This window comes from Protopterus annectens, chromosome 2.part0 (genome assembly GCF_019279795.1).
Source record: "Protopterus annectens isolate FY-2018-M chromosome 2.part0, PAN1.0, whole genome shotgun sequence".
NCBI lineage: Eukaryota > Metazoa > Chordata > Ceratodontiformes > Protopteridae > Protopterus > Protopterus annectens.
In genome coordinates this window covers 440,931,043-440,945,097 of record NC_056728.1, presented here as the reverse complement: position 1 = coordinate 440,945,097, position 14,055 = coordinate 440,931,043, and the positions used below count along the sequence as shown (strand labels likewise).

Sequence of the window (14,055 nt, the reverse complement as noted above, 5' to 3'; positions counted from 1 at the left end):
GTTTACAAAACCTACTAATGCACATTGGTATTTAAGTAACTACAAGACCAGAAGTTATCAGTCATATTTATTTCATCCATTGAGCAGAATGACGTTATGTCCCACATATTGATGACGACAGTACCTTGTTGTACCACTGATTATTATGACCGACTTCAGTTTCCTGTTAAAATAGAGTGCATGTTTCCTTTATACATCTTACAATTACTGATGTGTTATTTTAATTAATTTATGTAAGGGTGCAGCTTACAGGATGTCAGAGTGTACATGCTAGAAGTGTGGTAGGGAAGAAAGTTGTGTAAAGTGTTTTACATGCCTATTGTCTACTGCTTCCATTAAGATTTTTTGTTAATGTTGTAAAGGGACTTTCACAGTTATTTGAATGTTGGTATTCCACTGGAGTGGGCAATGTTGCATTATTATGCATGCAAATTGTATATTAATGTCCAGATTTTTAGCCATTTGTGCGTACTTGTCATGGCCTTTGCCTAGATTTTTGATGTCTCCAGGTTGAGAGGTATGGTCCCTGCCCCCTTGCGGCTTCAACCTTAGACCACTGTGGTTTGACTCCCCCTTTGAGGCACGGGTTCGCGCAGGGTCGAGTCATAGTGACATCTGGAACTTCAGCTCCAGTGCAGCCAGCCACAACGTCTCAACGTCTTTCTGCTTTTGAGGTGGATGTGGACAGGTTCTTTTCCCATCTGAGTGTGTTGACTACTCTTTCTTCAACGGATCCTACAACCCTGCCTCCATTGGGTCCAAGCCCTGATCCTCTCACACAGGGACAGCCAGTCCCATCAAGCATCCAGACAGTCACCCTCAAGGATTTTACCCTCTTTTTGGACACCTCTCAAGACCATCCCACTGAGGAGAGGCTCCTTGTAAGAGAACGTGCAAAAGGTGACACACAGACTCCCCTCAGGAGTCTCTCACTGAAGACACTAACTTTGATAAAGGGGAGGGGTCCCCCAGATCTCCATCAGATGACGTCTCCTTTGAAGACATCTTAAAAGTTCTCAGGCAGAAAGGTGTATGGTCCCCCAGTTCCCCCTCCCAGGAGGAGTCATTGTTCCTGGAAACATTTGGATCTGGCCCTTGTACATCTTGGGTGATTCCCCCGGCTGATGAGCTTATAGATCTAGTCTCTTGCTTAAAATGGAAGGAACCTGATACTGTAGAACCTGTTCCTTATCTTCCTGATATGTTCCTTGCCCCCTCCTCCCCCAGGACAGGCAACATTGGAGCAAGGGAGTTCCTATTGGTGCCATGGTTGTGGTGGCAGCCACAAAGGAGGAGTTGGAAGAACAGAGCTTCTTTGTCCATCCCCCTAACAGAGTGTCCAGGGTACTGAACAGATTTGGGAAGCACATTTTTGCCTCGGTGACCTTTGCCTTATGGCCTCTGAGCTACTTGGCACATTTCACCAGGCTGCAGTGGGATTTGACTAAAGACCTTTCCAAATCCCTCTTAGAGTCCATGTCTGTGGAGGACTGCTAGAAGTCTTCATAACTGGCCACTCTTCTATCCATATCTAATGCATCTATGAGATTAATTTTCCATGCTTCATGAGCAGTAGGTTCAGGCATAGCCATTAGGAGATGGGCCTTGATGTGCTTATGTGACTTTGTGGAGCCTTTTAAGGCTTTGTTCATCAATGCTGCCTTTGGTGGATCGTCCTTGTTTAGCCCCACTGGTAAGGAAATGCTTTCCCGGAGTTAATGGAATGGAAAGACCTGGTCTGCTGTAAGGATACATTTCTCTGCTCCTCAATGATCCTTTTCCAGGAACTGGCGAGGAAATTAGAAAATGTGGTTCTGTATGTCCCAGTGTCCTTTCCATGATTCATGTGGGGGATATCTCCCCTGGAGGCAGATGTGGGAGTACTAATGGAAGACGCTACCCTTGCGGTAGGGGAGGCCCACAGAACCAGAGTTTCTGAGACTCCTTTTTGGATAAACCCTTTCAGCACTCTTGAAAGGTTGCCCAACTGCTCACCTCTGGAGGCAGTCATGGAGCACTTGTCTCTGCATTCAGATACCTGGGCATCAATAAAAGATTCTTGAGTGCTAAAAATCATATCCAGAGGATCTGATGTCCATTTTCATTCACTCCTCACCTGATGGGATCATATCTAATCCGATACTTGGAGCTGATTCTGCTGTTTTACTAGCTCATGGCCACCAACAAGCTTTCAAGCTCCCTTCCCTACCCATAATGCACTACCCCTAACATCCATTAGATCTTGTTTGCCGCATTAGTGTTTAGACGTGGTCCCCTTCAACTCTCTAGTTTTTAATGAGATAAGTTAATTTTTCATACTTTCTTTTTTAAAACTTCTACAAACAACTATTTCTTTAATACTACTTCTATTCTCTCACACTTTCAGTGTAAAACCTTTCTACCATTGTTTGTAGACCTAACTCCTTCCCTTTACCCTTTTTACATGTGGTGTAATCTCTGTAATTATTGTTATTTTTTTTTATCTACAAGTTTTTTCTGTAGTTCTTAAATAGCATTACTGGTGCCTACATTCTTTGTGTGTGTTGTTTAGGACCACAACATTTACAACAAGACTACAGTAGTTGTCATGGGTGCAACCTCCGAGCTTTAGCAGACAGGAAAAATAAGCTGATTTTAAAAGGATTACTGCCATCTTCTTTTTCTGAAGCCATTGCTGGGGTTCAGTCCCCCACACATAGATATAAAGACCCATCAAAAAAGTCTAGATCCTCAGGTTCTCCAGCCGCTACCTCTTCTGAATCAGGAAGAAAGAAAAACTGGATCCATAGCTACATCCAGTTCAACCATCATTGGATTCGACCACACATACTTCGGAGGCTACATCCTCTGATCCGACCAAACATGTTTAGGCCACTACATCCTCTGATCTGAAGCATTTACCAAGGACTGCCTATTCACCAAGCCTGGGTCCGGTTCCTTCCAGGATGCCCTCTCCCTTTTTAGAGGGGCACTCAAAATCACCAACCGTGGTATCCTGCCATTCCTCAAAGAGGATCATGGAAGCAGATGTGGAGAGGATGATTAGGAAATTTTTCACATAGCAAATTCAAAAGGGAGTTCTCACGGTTCCTACCCCTTCGCATCAAGAGGCCCATCCATTTACCACTCCACTGATTTTAGCTCCTTCTCTAATTCAGCCTGTAGTTTTAGAGCCCTCAGATTCGAGTGTTCCAGGTCTGTCTGGTTTGGATCCAAAGATAACATCGTCTTCGGATCTGACTATTGCCCTGAATGCACTGGCTCTGATATCCTTGGAGCCAGATGACTCTTGGAGCCAAAGTGTCTGTCAGATCTGCGAAGATGGGCTCAACTTCGAGGCTTTTGGAGCCCTTTGGAGCCCCCTCTTCCTCTCTCAGCTTTGGAGCTGGAGAACTCTGCTCCAACTTCCACCTCGGGTGGATTGCTGTTGGGGCAACGGGAGGTGAAGAGCCAGAAGCTCACTTTCTCGGCTCCATTGACTTCCTTCTCCCTGGAGCAGTCTGCCTTTGAGGTACTGAAGAGTGTGCTCTCTGCTCCTGCAGGTCAGATGGGTCCTACCCCCTCAAATCCACCTCTACTTCTCAGATGACTTTGCACTGTAATCCTCCACTTTCTACTACATAAGGACAGCCAGCCTAAATCTTCCAGCTGAGTATTTTGATCTCTTGTGATACTTCTTCAGGCCGTACCACCTAGGACGTTGCTAGGAAGAGAGTGCAAAAGGAGGCATTCGGACTCTCCTTGGGAGTCGGTCACTGAGGATATTGGGAGCCAGTCATTACCAGTTCAGAGCACTGCCCTTTGCCCTCACCAAATGCATGGCAGTCTGTGTAAAAACTGAAACACACCACCACAGGCTGCTAAAAATTATGCTCTTCAGAATAAAATAAAAACTTTAATTGTTAAGACTTAAAATGAGACATAAAGTGATAAAACAAAGCCCTTATTGATTTGTATATGATGAGCGCTTTTTGCTAAAAGCCTTCCTCAGATCATAAAAGAATCAGGTTGCACAGGGCTAAGATAAATGACTGAAACAACAGTTTTTTGGCTAAATCTAAGCCAACTAATGAGTTCACAGTCAATCAGAAACTTTGAAAGAAACACGCTTCCAAGTTGCCAAATTAAAGACAACTTCCTTGAAGAAACAACACACATCAGACTAAACCAGCCTTCTCAACACTAAACAATGTTTGTGTTACTTCAGTTCTTTCTTCCCCAGTAAATAGGGTTTATATATCTACTTAGGCCTTGTATAAATAACATCAGTCCTTTTGGATGAAACTTAAAAGATCTAATGGTTCTAATTCCATTACTGAGACAGTCGTTAATTAATTTCTCTTGGTTCAAACTGTCAAGCGAATTAAAGGACATAAAAACATAATGGAAATTGACTTCTTGTGCTGATAAGAACACATTCCATGGGATTACTGGTTCAGCACCTGGTGTTCCCAGGTGGTCCCCCATCCAAGTACTAACCAGGTCCAACCCTGCTTAGCTTCCGAGACCAGACAAGATCAGACACATTAACGATGGTAAGGCCATACAAGCAAAATCTGCTCCTTTGTGAAATAGATGCATACCATGCTAGAACAGCTTTTGTACCATTAGCCCATGTTGCTATTCCATTGTTCATTTTCCCATTATTAATGGCAAAGGCACATATATATGTTACTTGATGAGAATTTCCCAAAGGGCATAATTATTCAAAATCCATTACATAAAGACAGATGTGCAGTCACTAGTTTATCTCAACACAGGCTTTCTGTGCCATGAACCATATTTCAACTACTAAAGGGACTTAAGGAATACCAATGTCTCTGTACAACATCCTTATATTGAAAATGTTTTACTTTAAGGTTAATGTATACTTCACATTCCTTTGCTAGTAGACCGATTACAGAGTCCTTGGTGCACTTGTCAACATATGGATACGCGCCCTGCCTTTAAAATTGGTTTAAGTGGTACAGCTGCATTCAGGCCTGGAGGGCGATCTGCTCGGAGATTGATAATCCAGGTCACCTCACATATTTCAGTCCTGTTACTTATATCTCCACCTCTAGGACCCTCAAAGATACTATTGATGGCTTTAAACATGAAAGAGTGTAGGGGATGCTGAATGACATGAGTTGCCAAAGAGTTTTTGTGATACTTATGCTGGATGTCTCTCAGATGATGCTACACTCTGTCGTTGAATTGTTGGTTGGTTTTGCCTACATAATAAGCAGAACACTTTAAACAAGTAGCTAAGTAAACAATATGTTTACTATTACAGGTAGCACTGCAAAAAACGATATTCCAGTCCAGTAGTGGGATGTTTGAATAGATTGCTGGCATCTATCTCAAGGCAGGCTTTACATCTGCCACATTTAAAAGCTCCTTTCTTATTGATAGGACTTTTTCTGGAGAAACCATCTTTTGTACATAGCAACCTTTTCAAGTTCATTTTGTTTTTAAAAATGAATCTTGGCCTCTCTCCCACTATTTCTTTTAAATTTTCATGTTGTATCAACACTGGCCAAAACTTCTTGACAATGTTGCATATATGCCTCAAATCATTACTACACGTGAGCATGAGCCCAAGGGATTGCTGTCCTTTGGAACTGTCATTGGACAGCCTCTGTGCCTTCCTGTTAGAGAAATAGGGTTGTCCTTTTCCTTTTCTCAAGTTTTTGGTTGATTCTGGTTTCATTGAGATGTCTGTAGTTGCATAATCTCTCTCCTTTAAATGACACTCCAATTTAACCTTTTCACATTCTTAATCTGTCTCTTTAGTAAACAGTCTTGAGATGCGTGTGCCTTGATTCTCCATTATATTCTTAAACAACATGTCCAGGATGCATGCTGTTCCTGTGTAAATAATGGTTCCTCCATGTTTCTTTCCTATGGATTGATGTCTTTATGCCCTATGTTAAATCCAGTTCTGTCTTCACATCTAAGAAAGCAGTTGTTTCTTTGCAACTATTAGCTGAACTTGAGAAAGTCAGTGGAGTGGTTCAGATAATCTGTGAATAGCATCAATCATGAATCAACACTTTTCCACAGTGTAAAGATGTCATCCACAAAACGTCCATAGAATATCAAGTGTTCTTTCCATGGATTTCTATCAGAAAGTACATGCTCTTGCTCCCATTGTGATAATACAATGTTCAAATAATTTCGCATAAGGGGTCCCCATGGCTACCCCCCAGCATTGCCAGAAGTATTCCTTCCCATAAATAAAAATATTGTTTTCAAGAATAAGTTCCAAAAGTGTACATATTAAATCAATGTTTACATTCATATCTCTCGGAACCACTGTATTCCTGATGGCTGCAACCCCATAGATATTGGGAATAACTGTGAAGAGGCTAGCAATCTCCATGGTTACCAACACTATCTCCGAGTAGTCTTCATAACTATTCATGCTGGAATATGGTGTGCTAAGAAAGCTACCTGTATCCTTCAATACCGTGGTAAGTTTCTTCAGTTGTTCCTCAACATATATGGATAGGGGTTCTGTAATCCATCCCCTACCTGCTACAGTGAGGTAAAGTGGTGGATTTTGTCTATCCTTGTGGATCTTCGGGAAGCCACTTTTAGTTGGTACACTTGGATTAGTAACTTTGAAAAAGTCATGTATTTCCTTTGTTAACTGACCAGTCATCAGCAACTCGAAGAGATTATCTTTCACACTTGAAACCATTTTATTCAGATCACTTTTGCTGATCTGTGTATAGGTTCGTGCATCAGTCAGCATTTCTTTCATTCGATCGTGATAGCATGGGGAGTCCATCAAAACTATGGCTCCTCCCTTATCTGCTAGTTTAATCATTGTCTTCTCTATTCCTTAGATCATTCAGTGCCCATTTTTCAAGTGCTTCTAGATTATGGAAGTGTCTAAAACAATCATTTCCTTGTCTGTAGCTTCCTACTTCATTTTCACAGAGCCGAATAAATAAATCTAAAGCTGGATGACTGACTGGTACAAAATTACTGGATTTCTTATATCACCTAGTTTTTCTTCATTTTTCTTTCCCAAAAATATTTTTCAGGGTGTCATTTCTCCCGAAGTATTGAACATCCAGTGCAAACTCCTCACTTAAGTTAGAACACAATGATGGTATAAATGTGAGGCCTTTGTTTAATAGCTGAATTTGGTCTCTATTCATTTCCTTTCGAGATATATTTAGTAGTGTGCTATTACTTAATTCATTGTTTTTTTTTTCCTTTTCCTTTCTTGGCTCATAGATCTGGGGTTTCTGTACAAGTTCTGCTTGAGAAAAAAACTGTAAATTGTGAACTATGGGTTGATGGGCGGCTCCCTCTTTAGGTCTGGTTCCTGTGGCTGAGATAGTTTTTGTAGACTCTCTACTGTTATATTATTTGTTTCTATACTTAATGTTAATTTTGTTTCAGCATTTAGAGAGGTGGACGGTATATTTGCTGTTTCATCACTGTTGTTTATATCCTGCTCTCCTGTTGTTTGTGCTGCAGCTACTGTTTCTTTAATGGCTGATTGATGCAGCTTGGCTTATTAGAAGATTGTTTAGATGTAAAATTTGACAGTATTTCTCTCGGCTGTTCAAATATATGTCCATGCTTAAAGTCCTGTATGTCTCTAGATAGCTTATGAATCTTTTGTTCTTTTAAATTTGCTGTCATATGCATTCAAATTAAACTTCAAATTCTCCATCTTACTTAGGCTGCCATCCGGCAATTCCATCTGTTCTAATTCCAATTGCTTGGTTTTAATGTGTTTAGCTATACTCTCTTCCAATTTGAAATATTGAATTATCAACCTTATATACTTAAAGCTTGTTTCTAGGTTAATGGCTTGCCATTTCGCTAGCAGTTCTGGAAGATTATTTCCATAGCTAGGCATGCATTTAACTCTCATTCCCTTAGTAATCCCCCTGTAGTGCATACTTGCCTCAAGGGGAAACTGCTGCCACTGCAATCTTTTCAGGTGGTAGGCTGCATTTTCTACATCTTTAAGTATATTTTCAAAGTGTTCTATCTCCAGTGTATCATTGTTAAAAGAAATTGTATCTGTGTCAAAATTCAAACACAAAAGTGGATTGACATTCTCACCTCGGCACACTGTGGTGTTGCTGTTTCCAATGAAGTCTAAAGAAGCAGTCCCTTTTTCCAAGGTCTCTGTTGCAGTGTTAAATTCAGCCATGTGCAGTCAAAGGATCCAAAAACAACAGAAGCAAGAGAGAGAAATTCTCCTGTGACTGCCAAAGGTGGTTTCAAAAACTAAGCAAAAATTATGTGTAAAAACTGAAGCACACCACCACAGGCTATTAAAAATTATGCTTTCCAGAATAAAATAAAAACTTTAATTGTTAAGACTTAAAATTAGACATAAAGCGATAAAATAAAGCCCTTGTTGATTAGTATATGATGAGCGTTTTTGGCTAAAAGCCTTCCTCAGAGCATAAAGAATCAGGTTCCACAGGACTAAAATAAATGAATGAAACCCCAATCATGTGGATAAATTCAAGCCAACACCTTTTTTTTTCAAACCAATGAGTTCCCAGCCAACCAGAGACCTTGAATGAAATGCACCTCCAGGTTGCCAAATAAAAACAACTTCCTTGAAGAAACAGCACATACCAGGCTAAGGCAGTTTTGTCATGAACAGTAATGGAGACTACTTGGAGATGCTGTTGGTAACCATGGACATCATTAGCCTCTTCACAGTTATTCCCAATAGTTATGGGGTTGAAGCCATCAAGAATACAGTGGTTCCCGAGAGATATGAATGTGAGCATTGATTTAATATGTACACTTTTGGAACTTTTTCTTGAAAACAATGTTTTTATTTATGGGAAGGAATACTTTTGGCAGCACTGAGGGGTAGCCATGGGGACCACTTGTGCAAACAGTTATTCAAAGCTTGTATTAGCACAATGGGAGCAAGAGAATGTACTTTCTGATAGAAATCCATGGAATGAACACTTGATATTCTATGGACGTTTTGTGGACGACATCTTTATATTGTAGAAAGGAGTTGATTCATGATTGATGCTATTCACAGATTATTTGAACTGCTCTATTGACCTTCTCAAGTTCAGTTAATAGTTCCAAAGAAACGATTGATTTCTTAGATGTGAAGACAGAACTGGATTTAACATCTGGCATAGAGACATCAATCCATAGGAAAGAAACATGAAGGAACCATTATTTACACAGGAACAGCATGCATCCTGAGCATGTTTTTAAGAATATAATGAAGAATTAAGCCACACTCATCTCAAGACTGTGTACTAAAGACACAGATTATGAATGCGAAAAGGTTAAATTGGAGTGCCATTTAAAGGAGAGAGGTTATGCAGCTAAAGACCTCTCAACGAAACCAGAATCAACAGAAAACTTTAGAAAAGGAAAAGGACAACCCTATTTCTCTAACAGGAAGGCAAATAGGCCATCCAATGACAGTTACAAAGGACAGCAAACCCTTGGGCTCATGCTCACGTGTAGCAATGATTTGAGGCATATATGCAACATTGTCAAGAGGTTTTGGCCAGTGCTGACACAAGATGAAAAATTGAAAGAAATAGTGGGAGAGAGGCCAAGATTCATTTTTAAAGATAAAAAGAACTTGAAAAGGTTGCTGTGTATGAAAGATGGTTTCTCTAGGAAAAGTCCTATCAATAAGAAAGGAGCTTTTAAATGTGGCAGATGCAAAGCCTGCCCTGTGATAGATACCAGCAATCTATTCAGATATCCCACTACTGGACTGGAATATCGTTTTTCATGCAGTGCTACCTGTAATAGTAAACATATTGTTTACTTAGCTACTTGTTTAAAGTGCCTGCTTATTATGTAGGCAAAACCAACCAACAATTTAAGGACAGAGTGTTGCATCATCCGAGAGATACCCAGCATAAGGATCACAAAAACTCTTTGACAAATCATATCATTCAGTATCCCGTACACTCCTTCATGTTTAAAGCCATTAATAGTGTCTCTGAAGGTCCTAGAGGTGGAGATATAAGCAGCAGGACTGAAATATGCGAGGTGAATTGGATTATCAATTTCCGAGCAGATCGCCCTCCGGGTCCAAATGCAGTTGTTCCACTTAAACCGATTTTAAAGGCAAGGTGCATATCCATATGTGACAGGTGCACCAAGGACTCTGTAATCGGTCTATTAGCAAGGAATGTGAAGTTTACCTTAACCTTAAAGAAAACAATTTTCAATACAAGGATGTTGTGCAGAGATCTTGGTATCCTTTATGTCCCTTTAGTAGTTGAAATATGGTTCATGGCACACAGAGTCTGTGTTGAGATAAACAACTAGTGACTGCACATCTGTCTTTATGTAATGGATTTTGAATAATTACATCCTTTGGGAAATTCTCATCAAGTAACATCTATATGTGCCTTTGCCATTAATTATGGGAAAATGAACAATGGAACAGCAACATGGGCTAATGGTACAAAAGCTGTTCTAGCTTGGTATGCATCTATTTCACAAAGAAGCAGATTTTGCTTGTATGGCCATACCACCGTGAATGCGCCTGATCTTGCCTTGTCTCGGAAGCTGAACAGGGTCGGGCCTGGTTAGTACTTGGATGGGAGACTACCTGGGTACACCAGGCGCTGAACCAGTAACCCCATGGAGTTTTTTCGTGTCAGCACAAGATGTCAATTTCCACCATGTCTTTATGTCGTTTATTTTGTTTGGCAGTTTGAACCAAGTGAAATGAATTCATGACTGTCTCTGTAATGGAATTAGAACCATTAGATCTTTTAAGTTTCATCCAAAAAGACTGATGTTGTTTATACAAGTCCTAAGTAGTTATTTAAACCTTAAGTATTTACTGGGTAAGAAAGAACTGAAGTGACTCCAACACTGATTAGTGTTGACAAGGCTGCCTTAGCCTGGTATGTGCTGTTACGTCAAGGAAGTTGTCTTTATTTGGCAACCTGGAAGTGTGTTTCCTTCAAGGTCTCTGATTGGCTGTGAACTCATTGGTTTAAAAAAAAAGTGTGTGTGCTTGGATTTAGCCACATGATTCGTGTTTTATTCATTTATCTTAGCCCTGTGGAACCTGATTTTTTAAATGAGACTTAAAATGAGATGTAAAGCGATAAAACAAAGCCTTTGTTGATTTGTATATGATAAGTGCTTTTGGCTAAAAGCCTTCCTCAGATCATAACGTTTTTATTTTATTCTGAAGAGCATACTTTTTAGTAGCCTGTGGTGGTGTGTTTCAGTTTTAACACAACCTTTTGCTTAGTTTTTGAAACCACCTTTGGCAGTCACAGGAGAATTTCTATTAAGTGCATGGCAGTGGTAGCAGTTCACTTAAGACTGCAAGGATTCCAGGTGTTTCCATATTTAGATGACTGGCTCATTACTGCCCCGACCAGGCATCGGCTGACAGAAGCATGGAGTCAAGTCTTGCAGACCTGTTTGCATCTTGGATTAACCATAAATTACTAGTCTCTTCTGCAACCAACCCAGACATTATATTCATAGGAGCAGTGTTCAACACACTATCTATGACAGCTTTCCTTCCTCTATTGAAAAGTGCAAACAATAAGAACGCAGATTAGGAAAATAATTTGCAGTGCCAGAATGTCAGCCTAATTGATTGTGCAAGCCCTGAGATCAATGTCAGAGGCAATAATTTGTCTTTTTATCAAGATTCCACATGAGACTTCTTCAGTGGATGCTAGCAACACAATGGTCAGTGCTTTCTCAGTCCACATCTGCGAAGATGAGAATAACCTAGGTATGCAAACAGTACCTTTCCTGTTGGATGCAGTCAGATCAACAGTTACAAGGTCATGTTTTCATCCTCCATCAGTCCAAGACATGGATTGGGGGGGCACTTCCTGAGGAAAACAGTCCAAGGCATTTGGTCCCCCGTAGGGGCCAACATGCATGTCAGTGTTCTGGAGATGAGAACTGTGCTCTTCGCATTGCAGGCATTCCAGGACTGTCTTCCGCTTGGGACAATTGTAGTGGAGATAGACATATCAGTAGTCTGGTATATCAACAAGCAAGGGGGAACTAGATCTTATCCCCTCTGTTTAGAAGCCCTCAGAATGTGGCAATGAGCCATATCTTCCAACCGCTTTGCAATAGCAACGCATATTCAGTTTGCTATCGCATTGGATTTCCCAGGAACAGGTCCATTTTACTACTTCACGAGTGGTCTGTCAACAACAGAATGACAGAAATTATTTTCAGTTGATGGGGCCAGCTTTGCTGCAGTCTTTTTTGCATCTCCCCTAAACAACAAGAGCAGCAGCTTTTTTGTTGTGATTTCTCCCACCAGGGGAGTCGCTGAGGGATGCTCTGCCCCAAGACTGCCCCCCCCAGTTTTCTGTATGCTTATCCTCTAACTCCCCTAATTCCCAAATACCTTCAAAAAGCAGCACCATTAAAGAGCAAAGTCATCCTCATTGCACCTTTTTTTGAAGGCACCTGCCTAGCAAGGCGTTTGTGATTATGGACAAAGTAGGGAAGTGGATGTATGCTTCAGAAACTTTTGCTGTTTATGACCTTGAAATACACCACACAGACGAACCATTTTCAAAGAGAGCTTATGCATCGTTGAAATACTTCCTACTTTGGATTCTAGGAAACCGAGGCAACCTTGAGATGGCTTTTCTTCCATCCCCGTCTTCTGTGAGGGTGGTATGGACAGGCTCTTCTCCCATTTTCACTATTTCCCAGTCCATGTCTTGGCAGAGGTGGTTTCAGAGTCAAAATTATTCCTTGAGCCTGTTACCTCTTCATCAATTAGCATTTCCATTTTGGCTACTTGGCTTCAAATCCAACACACTCAACTCAGAAACATTCAGAGCCAAATAGGTATTTGATCTGACAGCTCAACTCCAAGTCCTCTGAGCCAACCCTTATGGCTCTGTTCTCATTGCTGGAAATTAAAGCCTTTCAGGCTTGTATGCATATCCCTTCCTCTGGCCCATCCACTCTTTCAGGTTCAGGGGTGCCTTTCTTGACGCAGCTCACTCTTTCATCTGGAAAGATGTCTGCTGCACGCAATGGGGGGGATCAGCTGGTCTGATGGATGTTAGGTTATGTTTTAAAGTAATGGGGAAGTTTATTGCTTCCTCACCAAAAATGAATATTCAGGCTCCTTCAGTGTCGTACCCACCCCTAGAACACACACTTTTGCTCTTCAGCTCCTTCATGCGTCCATGAATCTAATGCAAGGGTCCACTCTCAAAAAAGTCTGCTCTTATGCAGCATCAGTCTACTGAAGACTGAGTCAGTACTTTCCAATGTTTCAAGAAAGAGGACTTGTAAAAGGAGGCACATTGATTCCTCTTTGGAGTAATTCACTTCCAACATGGACTTGGATGATCATCAGGGCTTCCTTTAATCCCCACCAGAAGATGTTACTTATGGTGAGATTCTTGAATTAATGCACCAGGGTGGAAATTGTGCAAAAGACCCTCCCTCTCAGGATGTGGAAGTCCTTGAGGCTTATGGCTGCTGCTTCATCTTGGGTGGTACCACTGATGACCTGCCTCATTGACTTGGCATTTAGGATGTCATGGCAAGAGCCTGACACTTGTAAATCAGTTCCCCAGAAGCCAAACAAAATTTTGAAGACCACCCAAGGAAAGATGATTTTGGGCAAACAGACACTTGGTTGATTCTATTTTAGCAGTGGCAGCTAAAAAATAAATAAATAAATAAATAAAAAAGAGCTGATGAGAAAAACTGCTACTGTTCACCTTCCTAGCAAGTTGTTTGTGGTCATGGACAAAATAGGGAAGTGAATGTATGCTTTGGAACTTTTGCTGTTTATGGCCTTGAAATGCACCACACACATGAGCCATCTTCAGGTAAAGCTTATGCATCTTTGAAATACCTGCTACTTCGGACTCCAGGAAACCGAGACAACCTTGAGTATGATGATCAGTATTTCCAGTCTCTCTGTGCAGCTGATACATAAGTGCAGGTGATGGGGCAGTTCACAATCTGGGGAGCTGGCATTATTGTGGAGTGTCTTGTCTGGCTTCACCTTGGTGACTTTGCAGACTATTTAAATGATTACTTTGCTAATACTCCGTGTGACCA

At 41.0% G+C, this 14,055-nt stretch overlaps 1 protein-coding gene and 1 pseudogene across 1 annotated transcript in view; one reads left to right on the top strand and one right to left on the bottom strand.

Moving 5' to 3' along the window:
- LOC122793121 (guanine nucleotide-binding protein G(q) subunit alpha) overlaps nucleotides 1-14,055 on the top strand; it is a 2,223,046-nt gene that overhangs the window by 505,413 nt on the left and 1,703,578 nt on the right. The gene's annotated exons all lie outside the window — the stretch shown is intronic.
- LOC122793881 lies at nucleotides 4,431-4,549 on the bottom strand (annotated as a pseudogene).